Source organism: Hypanus sabinus, chromosome 2, assembly GCF_030144855.1.
Source record: "Hypanus sabinus isolate sHypSab1 chromosome 2, sHypSab1.hap1, whole genome shotgun sequence".
NCBI lineage: Eukaryota > Metazoa > Chordata > Chondrichthyes > Myliobatiformes > Dasyatidae > Hypanus > Hypanus sabinus.
In genome coordinates, this window is record NC_082707.1 from 2,002,982 (window position 1) to 2,018,081 (window position 15,100).

Below are 15,100 nucleotides of genomic sequence, written 5' to 3' on the forward strand. Positions count from 1 at the left end.
TCTTTGCAAGTTGGTTTGAACCATCATGTGGTGTGTCCTAGGTATGACGTTGAAGCTAAAATTGATACATTGAATCCGAATTCTGAGAACTCATTAACCGGGGGCGGGGCCATGCCGCCCATAGGGCGTGGACATGTGATTGACAGGTCTGCTGCGGGGCGCTTTGCAAGTTAATTAGCAGGGATTATTGAATGGGCGGGACTCGGCTCTTAAAGACACAGCTCTGACTGCCCGGCGATCGCCGTGTCGGGCCGGGTTTGCATCTGGCCGAGAGACAAGTTCCAGGGGAGAAAAATCTCTGAATAAGGCGGAGGAGAGGTGACATAGCAAATCAGAATTAGGTTTATTATCACCGCATGTGACGTGAAATGTGTTAACTTTGCAGCAGCAGTTCAATGCAATGCATAATCTAACAGAGAAAAAATAATAAAATAAATTAATTAACTTTAATAATAAATAAACAAGTAAATCAATTACGTATATTGAATAGATTTTTAAAACGTGTATATTAAAATAGTGAGGAAGTGTCCAAAGATTTGATGTTCATTTAGGAATTGGATAACAGAGAGGAAGAAGTCGTTCCTGAATCACTGAGTGTGTGCCTTCAGGCTTCTGTACCTCCGACCTGATGGTAACAGTGAGAAAAGAGCATGCCCTGGTTGCTGGAGGTCCTTAATAATGGACACCGTCTTTCTGAGACATATTTCTACAGATGAACTATTGAGAGCATTCTAACTGGTTGCATCACTGTCTGGTTTGGAGGGGCCACTGTACGGGATCAGGAAAAGCTGCAGAAAGTTGTAAACTCAACCAGTTCCAACGTGGGTACCAGCCTCCTCAGCACTCAGGACATCTTCAAAAGGCGATGCCTCATTGAGGACCTGTCATGGCCCCTTCTGGCACTCCCCCACCTTGCTATTTACCTCAGGAATTGGGCCTCAATCCCCTCGTTTAGTTTCCAATCATTCCCAGGTTCCACTAACTACACACACCTGCTTTCCATCAGAAAATGCGGGATAAAGACCCTGGGATCACAACAAGGAGCTGCCAGTTTGTTGGTTGACTCCGGTGTGAGTAACCTTGTTTCATGGTTCTTAGGATTGCTCGTTCTAAGTCTAGCATCACTCCTGGATACGGATTCCACGCTCGCTATGTCAAAGACGCCTCCCGAGTCTGCCTCCTGAACTTGGGTTCATCCTCCGCCTCGTCCTCGCAACAGGACCAGCTTTCAGCCCATCGAATCATGGCTGATTGATTATCCCTCTCAACCCCATTCTCCTGCCTTCCCCTGTAACTTTTGATACCCTCAGGAATCAAGAACCCATCAATCTCCCAATGACTTGGGCTCCACTGCTGTCTGTGGCAATGAATTCCACAGGCTCACCACCCTTAGCTACAGAAATTCCTCCTCATCACTTTCTGGAGGGATGTCCTGAGATTGCCCGACTGGTCCTAGACTCTCACACTATAGGAAATGTCCTCTCCACATCCACTCTATCCAGGCCTTTCAAAATTCAATAGGATTCCATGAGATCCCCTTCAATCTCCAATGAATACAGGCCCAGAGTCAACAAACACTTCTTGGTGTTCTTCTGAATCCCATCATTCCTACTGGAGCATAAACCATCTACAGCAGCTCACCAGAGTTATTTATCCTGGGCAGATAGAAGACCGGTCAGTCTTGTTGCTTCCACTTACACCCCACAACTTCATATGTCTCCAGGCAAAGATCCTTCTTCTCCCAAGGTTGAAGTCTTCGAAGGTTCTTTTGGCATCCCTCCTCCTTTCACAGCTGAGTTTGGGACTGTCTATGTTGGAGTTGATCAAATACTCCTCATATGTTAATCCAGTATCATTCTCATGAACTTCCTCTGGACCCTGTCCACTGCCAGCACATTAAAAATAAGGGGTAAGCCATTTAGAACAGAGATGCGGAAAAACTTTTTCACCCAGAGAGTGGTGGATATGTGGAATGCTCTGCCCCAGAAGGCAGTGGAGGCCAAGTCTCTGGATGCATTCAAGAGAGAGTTAGATAAAGCTCTTATAGATAGCGGGGTCAAGGGATATGGGGAGAGGGCAGGAACGGGTTACTGATTGTGTATGATCAGCCATGATCACAGTGAATGGTGGTGCTGACTAGAAGGGCCGAAGGGCCTACTCCTGCCCCTACTGTCTATTGTCTATTCCGGTAACTGCTCTGCCTGTGACTACAAGAAACTACCAAGATGTGGACTGATTTCTACTCCATCACTGCCCTCATAATTTTTTTAAAGTCTCTCTTAGGTCTCCTCTCAGCTTCTGACACTCCAGAGAAAATAACCCAAGTTTGTCCAGTTTTTAAGTCTGACACATGCCTTCTATCTCAGATGAGCTGAACACCTTTTATGCTCACTTGGAGAGGGAGAATAAAACCGCAGTTATGAGGATCCCGATGACCCTGCGATCTCTGTCTCAGAGGCTGGCATCTGGCTGTCTTTCCAGAGGGTGAACCCTTGCAGGACAACAGGCCCCAATGGAGTACCTGCAAAGGCTCTGAAAACCTGTGTGATCAAAATATTTTGAGTCTCTCATTGCCACCGTCAGAAGTTCCCATCTGCTTCAATCGGGCAACAATCATACCAGTGCCCAAGAAGATTAGTGTGAGCTGCCTCAGCGGTGACACTCACAGCTACGGTGATGATGTACTCTGAGAGATTGGTTATGGTTATAACCAACACCTGGCTTAGCAGGAATGTGACCCACTGCAATTTGCTTATCACCACAATAGGTGCAATCTGAATGGTTCTTCACTCACCTGGACAATACTACTGTTTACGTCAGGCTGATGTTAATTGACTACAGCTCAGTGTTTGACAGAATCATTCTGATCAAAAAGCTCCGAAACCTGGACCTCTGTAACTCCCCTTGCAACTGGATCCTCAATTTCTTCACCAGAAGATCATAGTATGCACAGATCAGAAACAACATCTCCTCCTCACTGACATTCAACACCGGCACACCTCAAGGATGGGTGCTTAGCCCACTGCTCCACCATCTCTTCACCATGACTGTGTAGCCATCAATGCCACAAATGCCATCAATAAATTTGCTGATGACACAATTATTATTGTTTGTAGAATTTCAGATGGTGACGAGGAGGCGTACAGGATCGAGATATGTCAGCTGGGTTGAGTGGTGTTGCAGTAACAACCTTGCACTTAATGTCAATAAGACCAAGGAACTGACTGTGGATTTCAGAAAGGGTATACAACTGAGGGAACACATACCAGTGTGTCTTCTGAGCAGTTTCAAGTTTCAGATGCCCTACATATTGATCCAGTTCCAAAGGCGGAATGACAGCAGCTCTATTTCATTAGGAGATTCAGTATGTCATCAAAGACACTCACAAATTTCTGCAGATATATCACGAGGTGTGTTCATCACCTTCTGGTACGGGGTGGGTGGGGAGGGGGGTCACTGCACAGGATTGGGAAAAGCTGCAGAAAGTTGTTAACTCAGTCATCTCCATTATGGGCACCAGCCTCTCCAACACTGAGGACCTCTTCAGGGAGCGATGTCACAAGAAGGCAACATCTCTCATTAGGGACCATCATCAGCCAGGAACTACATTCTTCTCATTGCTAGGAGGTGGTACAGGAGCCTGAAAGTACACGCTCAATGATTCAGGAACAGTTTCATCCCCTCTGCAATCAGATCTCCGAATGGACATGGAACCCACGAACTCTATCTCACTATCTTGTTTTCTCTCTCTTGCACTTCTTGCTCTAATTTACAGTATTTATTATTATGCATTGCAATATGCTACTGTCGCATAACAACAAATTTCATGACAACATATACCAGTGATGTTAAATCTGATTCTGATAGCACACATCTTCTGTGCTCCCACCAGATAGGCATTGAGCATGTAGACATTAAGAAAGAGGATGTGCTGGAGCTTTTGGAAAGCATCAAGTTGGATAAGTCTCCGTGACTGGATGAGATGTACCCCAGGCTACTGTGAGAGGCAAGGGAGGAGATTGCTGAGCTTCTGGCAATGATCTTTGCATCATCAATGGGGACGGGAGAGGTTCTGGAGGATTGGAGAGCTGCAGATGTTATTCCTTTATTCAAGAAATGGAATAGAGATAGCCCAGGAAATTATAGACCAGTGAATCTTACCTCAGTTGTTGGTAAGTTGATGGACAAGATCTTAAGAGGCAGGATTTATGAACATTTGGAGAGGAATAATATGATTAGGAATAATCAGCATGGCTTTGTCAAGGGCAGGTCGTGCTGTACAAACCTGATTGAATTCTTTGAGGATGTGATTAAACACATTGATGAAGGTAGAGCAGTAGATGTAGTGTATATGGATTTCAGCAATGCATTTGATAAGGAACCTCATGCAAGGCTTATTGAGAAAGTAAGGAGGCATGGGATCCAAGGGGACATTGCTTTGTGGATCCAGAACTGGCTTGCCCACAGAAGCCAAAGAGTTGTTGTAGATGGGTCATTTTCTACATGAAGGTTGGTGACCAGTTGTGTGTCTCAGGGATCTGTTCTGGGACCCTTACTCTTCGTGATTTTTATAAATGACCTGGATGAGGAAGTGGAGGGATGGGTTAGTAAGTTTGATGATGACACAAAGGTTGGAGGTGTGGATAGTGTGGAGGGCTGTCAGAGGTTACAGCGGGACATTGATAGGATGCAAAACTGGGCTGAGAAGTGGCAGATGGAGTTCAGCCCAGATAAGTGTGAAGTAGTTCATTTTGGTAGGTCAAATATGATGGCAGAATATAGTATTAATGGTAAGACTCTTGGCAGGAGGATCAGAGGGATTTTGGGTTCTGAGTCCATAGGACATTCAAAGCAGCTACACAGGTAAAGAAGGTGTATGGTGTATTGGCTTTCATCAATCATGGAATTGATTTTAGGAGCTGAGAGGTAATGTCACAGCTATATAGGACCCTGGTCAGACCCCACTTGGAGTACTGTGCTCAGTTCTGGTCGGCTCACTATAGGAAGGATGTGGAAACCATAGAAAGGGTGCAGAGGAGATTTACAGGGATGTTGCCTGGATTGGGGAGCATGCCTTATGAAAACAGGTTTGGTGAACTTGGCCTTTTCTCCTTGGAGCGATGGAGGATGAGAGGGGAACTGATAGAGGTGTATAGGATGATGAGAGGCATTGATCATGTGGATAGTCAGAGGCTTTTTCCCAGGGCTGAAATGGTTGCCACAAGAGGACACAGGTTTAAGGTGCTGGAGAGTAGGTACAGAGGAAATGTCAGAGGTAAGCTTTTTTTTATGCCAAGAGTGGCAAGTGCATGGAATGAGCTGCCAGCAACGGTGGTTGAGGCAGCTATGATAGGGTCTTTTAAGAGACTTTTGGATAGGTACATGGAGCTTAGAAAAATAGAGGGCTATGGATAACCCTAGTAATTTCTAAGGTAGGGACATGTTCGGCACAACTTTGTGGGCCGAAGGGCCTGTATTGTGCTGTCGGTTTTCTATGTTTCTATTTACTTCCTGTAATGGGGCGACTAGAACAAACTGAATCAGAATCAGATTTATGTTTTGCAATATGACTTCCTGAATCTTACATTCAACACCACAATGTGAAAAGGCAAGTTGAGTGAGAAGTTGCAGAACCTGGGCCTCTGTACCTCCCTCTGCAATTGGATTCTCGACTTCCTAACCAGAAGACCACAATCTGTGTGGATTGGTGATAACATATCCTCCTCGCTGACGATCAACACTGGTGCACCTCAGGTGTGTGTTTAGCCCACTGCTCTACTCTCCGTATACACATGACTGTGTGGCTAGGTGTAGCTCAAGCACCATTTACAAATTTGCTGACAATACAACCATTGTTGGTAGAATCTCAGGTGGTGCTGAGAGGGCATACAAGAGTGAAATATCCCAACTAGTGGAGTGGTGCCACAGCAACAACCTGGCACTCAACATCAGTAAGACGAAAGCACTGATTGTGGACTTCAGGAAGGGTAAGGTGAAGGAACACATACCAATCCTCATAGAGGGATCAGAAGTGGAGACAGAGAGCAGTTTCAAGTTCCTGGGTGTCAAGATCTCTGAGGATCTAACCTGGTCCCAACGTATTGATGTAGTTATAAAGAAGGCAAGACAGCGGCTATACTTTATTCGGAGTTTAAAGAGATTTGGCATGTCAACAAATACACTCAAAAACTTCTATAGTTGTACCATGGAGAGCATTCTGACAGGCTGCATCACTGTCTGGCATGGAGGGTCTACTGCACAGTCTGAAAGAAGCTGCAGAGGGTTTGGGTTGTAAATCTAGTTGGCTCCATCTTGGGAACTAGTACCCAGGACATCTTCAAGGAGCCGTGTCTCAGGAAGGCAGCGTCCGTTATTAAGGACCTCCAGCACCCAGGACATGCCCTTTTCTCACTGTTACCATCAGGTAGGAGGTACAGAAGCCTGAAGGCACATACCCAGTGATTCAGGAACAGCTTCTTCCCCTCTGCCATCTGATTCCTAAATGGAAATTCTTTGGCCACTACCTCAGTTTTTAAAAATACAAGTATTTCTGTTTTTGCATGTTTATTAAATATACGTATACTGTAATCAATTTACTTGTTTATTTATTATTATTGTTTCTTTTCTTTCGGCATTAAACTGCTACTGCTAAATTAACAAATTTCACGTCACATGCCGGTGATAATAAACCTGATTCTGATATTAAGGGGTTGTCTGTCTATTCTGTCTATGCCTCTCATAATCTTAATCTTGTCTGGATTAAACTCCATCTGCTATCACTGCACCTAAATTTCTCTCCAATGTACCTCCTGCTGAACCCTTGAACAATTTTCTTTGCTATCTTTAAACATAAGAGATTCTGCAGATGCTGGAAATCTTGAACCACTGACTCAAAATACATTATTCCTCAACCTTGAACTAGAGGGAATAACTTCACTCACCTCAACACTAAACTGTTCCCTCAATCTATGGACTCATTTTCAAGGACTCTTCATCTCATCTCATGTTCTCAATATTTATTGCTTATTTATTTATTATTATTATTTCATTTTTTTAATTTTGTCTACTTTGAACTTTAAGGTCAGGTTGTATCTTGATTGGTCAAAAGGGCCTTTTTCTGTTTCCATGTTTTATTGTCTGTCTACAGAGGACCCTTCTTCAGTCTTGATGAAGGTTCATGGCCCAACTAGAGCTGAAGATGGACTTGCTGAGTTCCTTCTTTGCTCTCCACATTGTCACCACCTACATTCTTTATCTAATTACATCTCATGCTCTCATCAGGAGATTTTACCAGGCTCCACCACCTCCTCTGGCACAGAGTTCCACATCACTACCACTCTGTAAAGACATAACCATCAGATACCTTAATGTTCAAATTACAAAGTACATTTATTATCAAGGTACATTTATGTCACCATATACAATTAATTTTCTTGTGGGCATTCACAGTAAATACAAAGAAAACCAGTAGAATCAATGAAAACAACACACACAAAATGCTGGTGGAACACAGCAGACCAGGCAGCATCTATAAGGAGAAGCACTGTCGATGTTTCAGGCCGAGACCCTTCATCAGGATGCTGCCTGGCCTGCTGTGTTCCACCAGCATTTTGTGTGTGTTGTTTGAATTTCCAGCATCTGCAGATTTCCTTGTGTTTGCAGAATCAATGAAAGACCACATGCAACACAGACAAACAACCAATATGCAAAAGACAACAAAGTGTGCAAATATAAAAGAAAAAAAGAAATAATAATAATGAAGAACCTTTGAAAGTGAGTCCATTGGTTGTGGCAAGTGGAGTTGAGTGGTTACCCCTCTGGCTCAGGAGTTGATGGTTGAGGGGTAATAACGGTTCCTGAACCTGGTGGTGTGGGTCCTGATACCTTCTTCCTGATTACTGCAGCAAGAGGAGAGCATACCCTTGATAGTTTGGTCCTTGATGACGACTGCTGCTTTCCTGCAACAACAAATAGTAGCCAAGGTGTGGGGTTGAGATTGCAAAGGGAGCATATAACAAAGGTAATGGCACAATTGGAATGGGGGACTTCAATATGCAAGGGGATGGGGAAAATCAGGTTGGCATCAGATCACAAGAGAGGGAATTTGTTGAATGCCTATGAGATGGCTTTTTAGAGCAGCTCGTGGTTGAGCCAACTCGGGGAAAAACTACCCTAGATTGAGTGTTGTGTAATAACCCAGATCTTATTAGTCAGTTTAATGAAAAGGAACCCTTAGGAGGCAGTGATCATAATATGATTGAATTCATACTGCAGTTTAAGAAGCTGAAGCATCAGTCATATTTATCCGTATCGCAGTGGAATAAAGGGAATTACAGAGGCGTGAGAGAGGAGCTTGACCAGGTGGATTGGAGGAGGATACTGACGGGGATGACGGCAGAGCAGAGATGGCTGAATTTTCTGGGAATAGTTCGCAAGGTGCAGGATAGATATGTTTCAAATGGCAGGGCAAGGCAACTGTGGCTGACAAAGGAAGTTAAGGACTGCATAAAAGTCAAAGGAAAGGACATAGAAGGTAGCAAAAGTGAATGGGAAGTTAGATGATTGGGAAGCTTTTAAAATCTAGCAAAAGGCAACTAAAAAAAGCTAAAAGAAAGGAAAAGACAAAACATGAGGGCAAAGTAGGCAATAATATACAGCAGGATAGCCAAAGTTATATATCAGTTATATAAAGATTAAAAGGGTCGTGAGAGTTTATATTGGACCACTGGAAAATGATGTTGGTGAGGTAGTAGTGGGGGACAAAGAAGTGGTAGATAAACTTAATGGGTACTTTGCATCTGTCTTCACTGTGGAAGAAACGAGCAGTGTGCCAGAGGTCCCTGATTGTCAGGGAACAGGAGTGTGTGCCATTGCTATTACAAAGGAAAAAGTGCTAGGCAAACTCAAAGGTCTTAAGGTAGATACGTCAGATGGACTACATCCCAGAGTCCTGAGAGAGGTTACTGAAGAGATAACAAATGTATTGGTCATGATCTTTCAAGAATCTCTGAAATGATTGGTCCCAGAGGACTGGAAGATTGCAAATGTCATTCCACTCTTTAAGGGAGGAAGGCAAAAGAAAGGAAATTACAGGCCAGTTAGCCTAACCTCAGTGGTTGGAAAAGTGTTGGAGTCTATCATTAAGGATGAGGTTTCAAGATACTTGAAGACTAATGATAAAATAAGTCAAAGTCAGCATGGTTTCTGTAAAGGGAAATCTTGCCTGACAAATCTGATAGAATCCTTCAAGGAAGTAACAAGGACGGTGGACAAAGGGGAGGTAGTGGATGTCATTTACTTGGGTTTTCATAAGCCATTTGATCAGGTGCCTCACATGAGGCTGCTTAACAAGGTAAAATGCTATGGCATTACAGGAAAGATACTGGCATGGATCGAGGAATGGCTGACAGGGGAGGCAGTGAGTGAGAAGGAAAGAGCCTTTTCTGGTTGACTGCCAGTGACTAGTGGTGTTCCTCAGGGGTCAGAATTGGGACCACTGCTTTTTATGCTGTACATCAATGATTTAGAAGATGGAATTGAAGCTTTGTGGCAAAGTTTGTGAATGATAGGTGGAGGGGTCGGTCGTGCTGAAGATGCAATGCGATTGCAGCAGGACTTAGACAAATTGGAAGAATGGGCAAGAAGCAGCAGATGAAATATAGTGTTGGGAAATGTATGATAATGCATTTTGGTGAAAGGAACAATAATGCAAGACTATTATCTAAATGGGGAGAAGGTTCCAACATCAGAGAGGCAGAGGGACTGAGGAGTCCTCGTGCAAGCCTCCCAGAAGGTTAATTTACAGGTTGAATCTCTGCTAAAGATGACAAATGCAATGTTGGTATTTATTTCAAGGAGAATAGAATATAAAAGCAGGGAGATAATGCTGAGGCTTTATAAGACACTAGTCACTTGGAGTATTGTCAACAGTTTTGGGCCCCATAATCTCAGAAAGGATGTGTTGTCATTGGAGAGAGACCAGAGGATGTTCGTGAGGATGATTCCAGGAATGAAGGGGTTAACATGTTAAGAATGTTTGGCAGCTTAGGGCCTGTACTCACTGGAATTTAGAAGAATGTGGGAATCTCATGTAAACCTAACGAATATTGAAAGAACTAGACAGGGTAGATGTGGAGAGGAGGTTTCCAATGGCGGGGCTGTCCAGGACACAGACTTAAAATTGAGGAGCAAACCTTTAGAACAGAGGGAAGGAGTTCTGTGGAATACTCTGCCAGAGACTGTGATGGTGGTCAAGTTCATGGGTATAATTAATGCAGAAGTTAATCATTTTCTAATTGTTCAGGCATCGAAGGATATGGCGAGAAAGCAGGTGTATGGAATTGAGTGGGAGCTGGGATCAGCCATGATGGAATGGCAGAGCAGACTTGATGGGCTGAATGGCCTAATTCTGCTCCTATGTCTTATGGTCCTATGGGCTTAACACTGCATGTAGATGTGCTCAATGGTGGGGAGGGCTTTACCTGTGATAGACTGACCATGTCAACTACTTTTGAAGGATATTCCATTCAAGGGCATTAGTGTTTCCATACTAGGCTGTGATGTAACCTTTTCCAATCACCTTGAACCAAAGCCTTGGTTTTTGATATGCTCCACAGATTATTTAAATTGGGGTATTCTCGTTATACCTGGGTTTAGTGCATTGCAAAACCTGCATCTGACATCAAATTATAGAACATAGAACACAGAACATAGAAATCCACAGCACATTACAGGCCCTTCAGCCCACAATGTTGTGCCGACCCATGTAACCTACTCTAGAAACTGCCAAGAGTTTCCCTACCGCATAGCCCTCTATTTTTCTAAGCTCCATGTACCTATCTAAGAGGCTCTTAAAAGACCCTATTGTATCTGATTCCACCACCATCACTGGCAGCCCATTCCACGCACCCACCAGTCTCTGTGTGAAAAACTTACCCCTGACATCCCCTCGGTACCTATACCCTAGCACCATAGAACTATTCCCTCTTGTGTTAGCCATTTCAGCTTTCAGAAAAAATCCCTGACTATCCACATGATCAATGCCCCTCATCATCTTAGACAACTTTATCAGGTCACCTCTCATCCTCTGTCACTCCAAGGAGAAAAGGCCAAGTACACTCAACATGCTTTCATAAGTTACGCCCTCCAATCCAGGCAACACACATTTAAATCTCCTTTGCACTCTGCAAGCCAAATTATGGTTTAGTTTTGCTGGGTTTATACCTAGATTAGGAGTGGATGGGGTGTCCAGGGAGGGGTAACTCTGCAATGGGCCCCAGTGGACACTTAGCTCTAAGTAGCTGTTTGAATGTAACAGTGGCCACACTTCAGTACACTGCTTCGACAGGCAGATGAGACAGGGACATGCCTGTCAGAGGATCTGAAGTCAGCTCTGGTGGACTGGGAAGTTGAGATCAAAAGTGAGATCTAATGATCAGGAAGGCAGTTCTATAATGCTTTGTGGAGAGCAAAGGGCTTGGTGAGCACAGGAGAAGTCGTGGTCATCAAGGGCAGGGTGAGCACAGGAGAAGTCGTGGTCATCAAGGGCATGGTGAGCACAGGAGAAGTCGTGGTCATCAAGGCCATGGTGAGCAGAGGAGAAGTCGTGGTCATCAAGGGGATGGTGAGCACAGGAGAAGTCGTGGTCATCAAAGGGATGGTGAGCACAGGAGAAGTCGTGGTCATCAAGGGCATGGTGAGCCCAGCAGAAGTAGTGGTCATCAAGGGCATGGTGAGCACAGGAGAAGTCGTGGTAATCAAGGGGATGGTGAGCACAGGAGAATTCGTGGTCATCAAGGGCATGGTGAGCAGAGGAAAATTCATGGTCATCAAGGGTTGGTGAGCACAGGAGAAGTCGTGGTCATCAAGGGCTTGGTGAGTACAGGAGACCTCGTGGACATTAAGGGCATGGTGAGCACAGGAGAAGTCGTGGTCATCAAGGGCTTGGAGAGCACAGGAGAAGTCGTGGTCATCAAGGGGATGGTGAGCAGAAGAGAAGACGTGGTCATCAAGGGGATGGTGAGCACAGGAGAAGTCGTGGTCATCAAGGGCTTGGTGAGCACAGGAGAAGTTGTGGTCATCAGGGGCATGGTGAGCACAGGAGAAGTTGTGGTCATCAAGAGCATGGTGAGCACAGGAGAAGTCGTGGTCATCAAGGGCATGGTGAGCACAGGAGAAGTCGTGGTCATCAAGGGAATGGTGAGCACAGGAGAATTCATGGTCATCAAAGGTTGGTGAGCAAAGGAGAAGTCGTGGTTATCAAGGGCATGGTGAGCACAGGAGAAGTCGTGGTCATCAAGGGCATGGTGAGAACAGGAGAATTCATGCTCATCAAGGGGATGGTGAGCACAGGAGAAGTCGTGGTCACCAAGGGCATGGTGAGCACAGGAGAAGTCGTGGTCATCAAGGGCATGGTGAGCACAGGAGAAGTCGTGGTCATCAAGGGCATGGTGAGCACAGGGGAAGTCGTGGACATCGAGGGGATAATGAGCAGAAGAGAAGACGTGGTCATCAAGGGGATGGTGAGCACAGGAGAAGTCGTGGTCATCGAGGGCTTGGTGAGCACAGGATAAGTCATGGTCATCAAGGGCTTGGTGAGCACCGGAGAAGTCATGGTCATCAAGGGCATGGTGAGCACAGGAGAAGTTGTGGTCATCAGGGGCATGGTGAGCACAGGAGAAGTTGTGGTCATCAAGAGCATGGTGAGCACAGGAGAAGTCGTGGTCATCAAGGGCATGGTGAGCACAGGAGAAGTCGTGGTCATCAAGGGAATGGTGAGCACAGGAGAATTCATGGTCATCAAAGGTTGGTGAGCAAAAGAGAAGTCGTGGTTATCAAGGGCATGGTGAGCACAGGAGAAGTCGTGGTCATCAAGGGCATGGTGAGAACAGGAGAATTCATGGTCATCAAGGGCATGGTGAGAACAGGAGAATTCATGGTCATCAAGGGTTGGTGAGCACAGGAGTAGTAGGGGTCATCAAGGGGATGCTGAGCACAGGAGAAGTCGTGGTCACCAAGGGCATGGTGAGCACAGGGGAAGTCGTGGTCATCAAGGGCATGGTGAGAACAGGAGAATTCATGGCCATCAAGGGTTGGTGAGCACAGGAGAAGTCGTGGTCATCAAGGGGATGGTGAACACAGAAGAATTCATGGTCATCAAGGGTTGGTGAGCACAGGAGTAGTAGGGATCATCAAGGGGATGGTGAGCACAGGAGAAGTCGTGGTCACCAAGGGCATGGTGAGCACAGGAGAAGTCGTGGTCATCAAGAGCATGGTGAGCACAGGAGAAGTCGTGGTCATTAAGGGCATGGTGAGCAAAGGAGAAGACGTGGTTATCAAGGGCATGGTGAGCACAGGAGAAGTCGTGGTCATCAGGGGCGTGGTGAGAACAGGAGAATTCATGGTCATCAAGGGTTGGTGAGCACAGGAGAAGTCGTGGTCATCAAGACCATGGTGAGCACAGGAGAAGTCGTGGTCATCAAGGGCATGGTGAACACAGGGGAAGTCGTGCACATCGTGCGGATAATGAGCAGAGGAGAAGTCGTGGTCATCAAGGGGAGGGTGAGCACAGGAGAAGTCGCGGTCATCAAGACCATGGTGACCACAGTAGCAGTCGTGGTCATCAAGGGCTTGGTGAGCACAGGAGAAGTCGTGGTCAGCAAGGGGATGGTGAGCACAACAGAAGTCGTAGTCATCAAGGGCATGGTGAGCATAGGAGAATTCATGGTTATCAGGGTTGGTGAGCACAGAAGTCGTGGTCATCAAGGGCATGGTGAGCACAGGAGAAGTCGTGGTCATCAAGGGCATGGTGAGCACAGGGGAAGTCGTGGTCATCAAGGGCTGGGTGAGCACAGGAGAAGTCGTGGTCATCAAGGGCTTGGTGAGCAAAGTAGAATTCATGGTCATCAAGGGTTGGTGAGCACAGGAGAAGTCGTGGTCATCAAGGGCTTGGAGAGCACAGGAGAAGTCGTGGTCATCAAGGGCATGGTGAGCAAAGGAGAAGACGTTGTCATCAAGGGGATGGTGAGCAGAGGAGAACACCTGGACATCAAGGGGATGGTGAGCACAGGAGAAGTCGTGGTCACCGAGGGATTGGTGAGCACAGGACAAGTCGTGGTCATCAAGGGCTTGGTGAGCACCGGAGAAGTCGTGGTCATCAGGGGCATGGTGAGCACAGAAGTCGTGGTCATCAAGGGAATGGTGTGCACAGGAGAAGTCGTGGTCATCAAGGGAATGGTGAGCACAGGAGTAGTCGTGGTCATCAAGGGGATGGTGAGCACAGGAGAAGTCGTGGTCATCAAGGGCATGGTGAGCACAGGAGAAGTCGTGGTCATCAAGGGCTGGGTGAGCACAGGAGAAGTCGTGGTCATCTAGGGCTAGGTGAGCACAGGAGAAGTCGTGGTCATCAAGGGGATGGTGAGCACAGGAGAAGTCGTGGTAATCAAGGGGATGGTGAGCACAGGAGAATTCGTGGTCATCAAGGGCATGGTGAGCACAGGAGAAGTCGTGGTCATCAAGGGCATGGTGAGCAGAGGAGAAGTCGTGATCATCCAGGGCAAGGTGAGCACAAGAGAAGTCGTGGTCGTCAAGGACATGGTGAGCACAGGAGAAGTCGTGGTCATCAAGGGCTTGGAGAGCACAGGAGAAGAAGTTGTCATCAAGGGGATGGTGAGCAGAGGAGAAGACGTGGTCATCAAGGGGATGGTGAGCACAGGAGAAGTCGTGGTCATCAAGGGCTTGGCGAGCACTGGAGAAGTCGTGGTCATCAAGGGCATGGTGAGCACAGGAGAAGTCGTGGTCATCAAGGGCATGGTGAGCATAGGAGAATTCAAGGTCATCAAGGGTTGGTGAGCACACGAGAAGTCGTGGTCATCAAGGAGATGGTGAGCATAGGAGAATTCATGGTCATCAAGGGTTGGTGAGCACACGAGAAGTCGTGGTCATCAAGGAGATGGTGAGCACAGGAGAAGTCGTGGTCATTAAGGGGATGGTGAGCACAGGAGAAGTCGTGGTCATCAAGGGCATGGTGAGCACAGGAGAAGTCGTGGTCATCAAGGGCATGGTGAGCATAGGAGAATTCATGGTCATCAAGGGTTGGTGA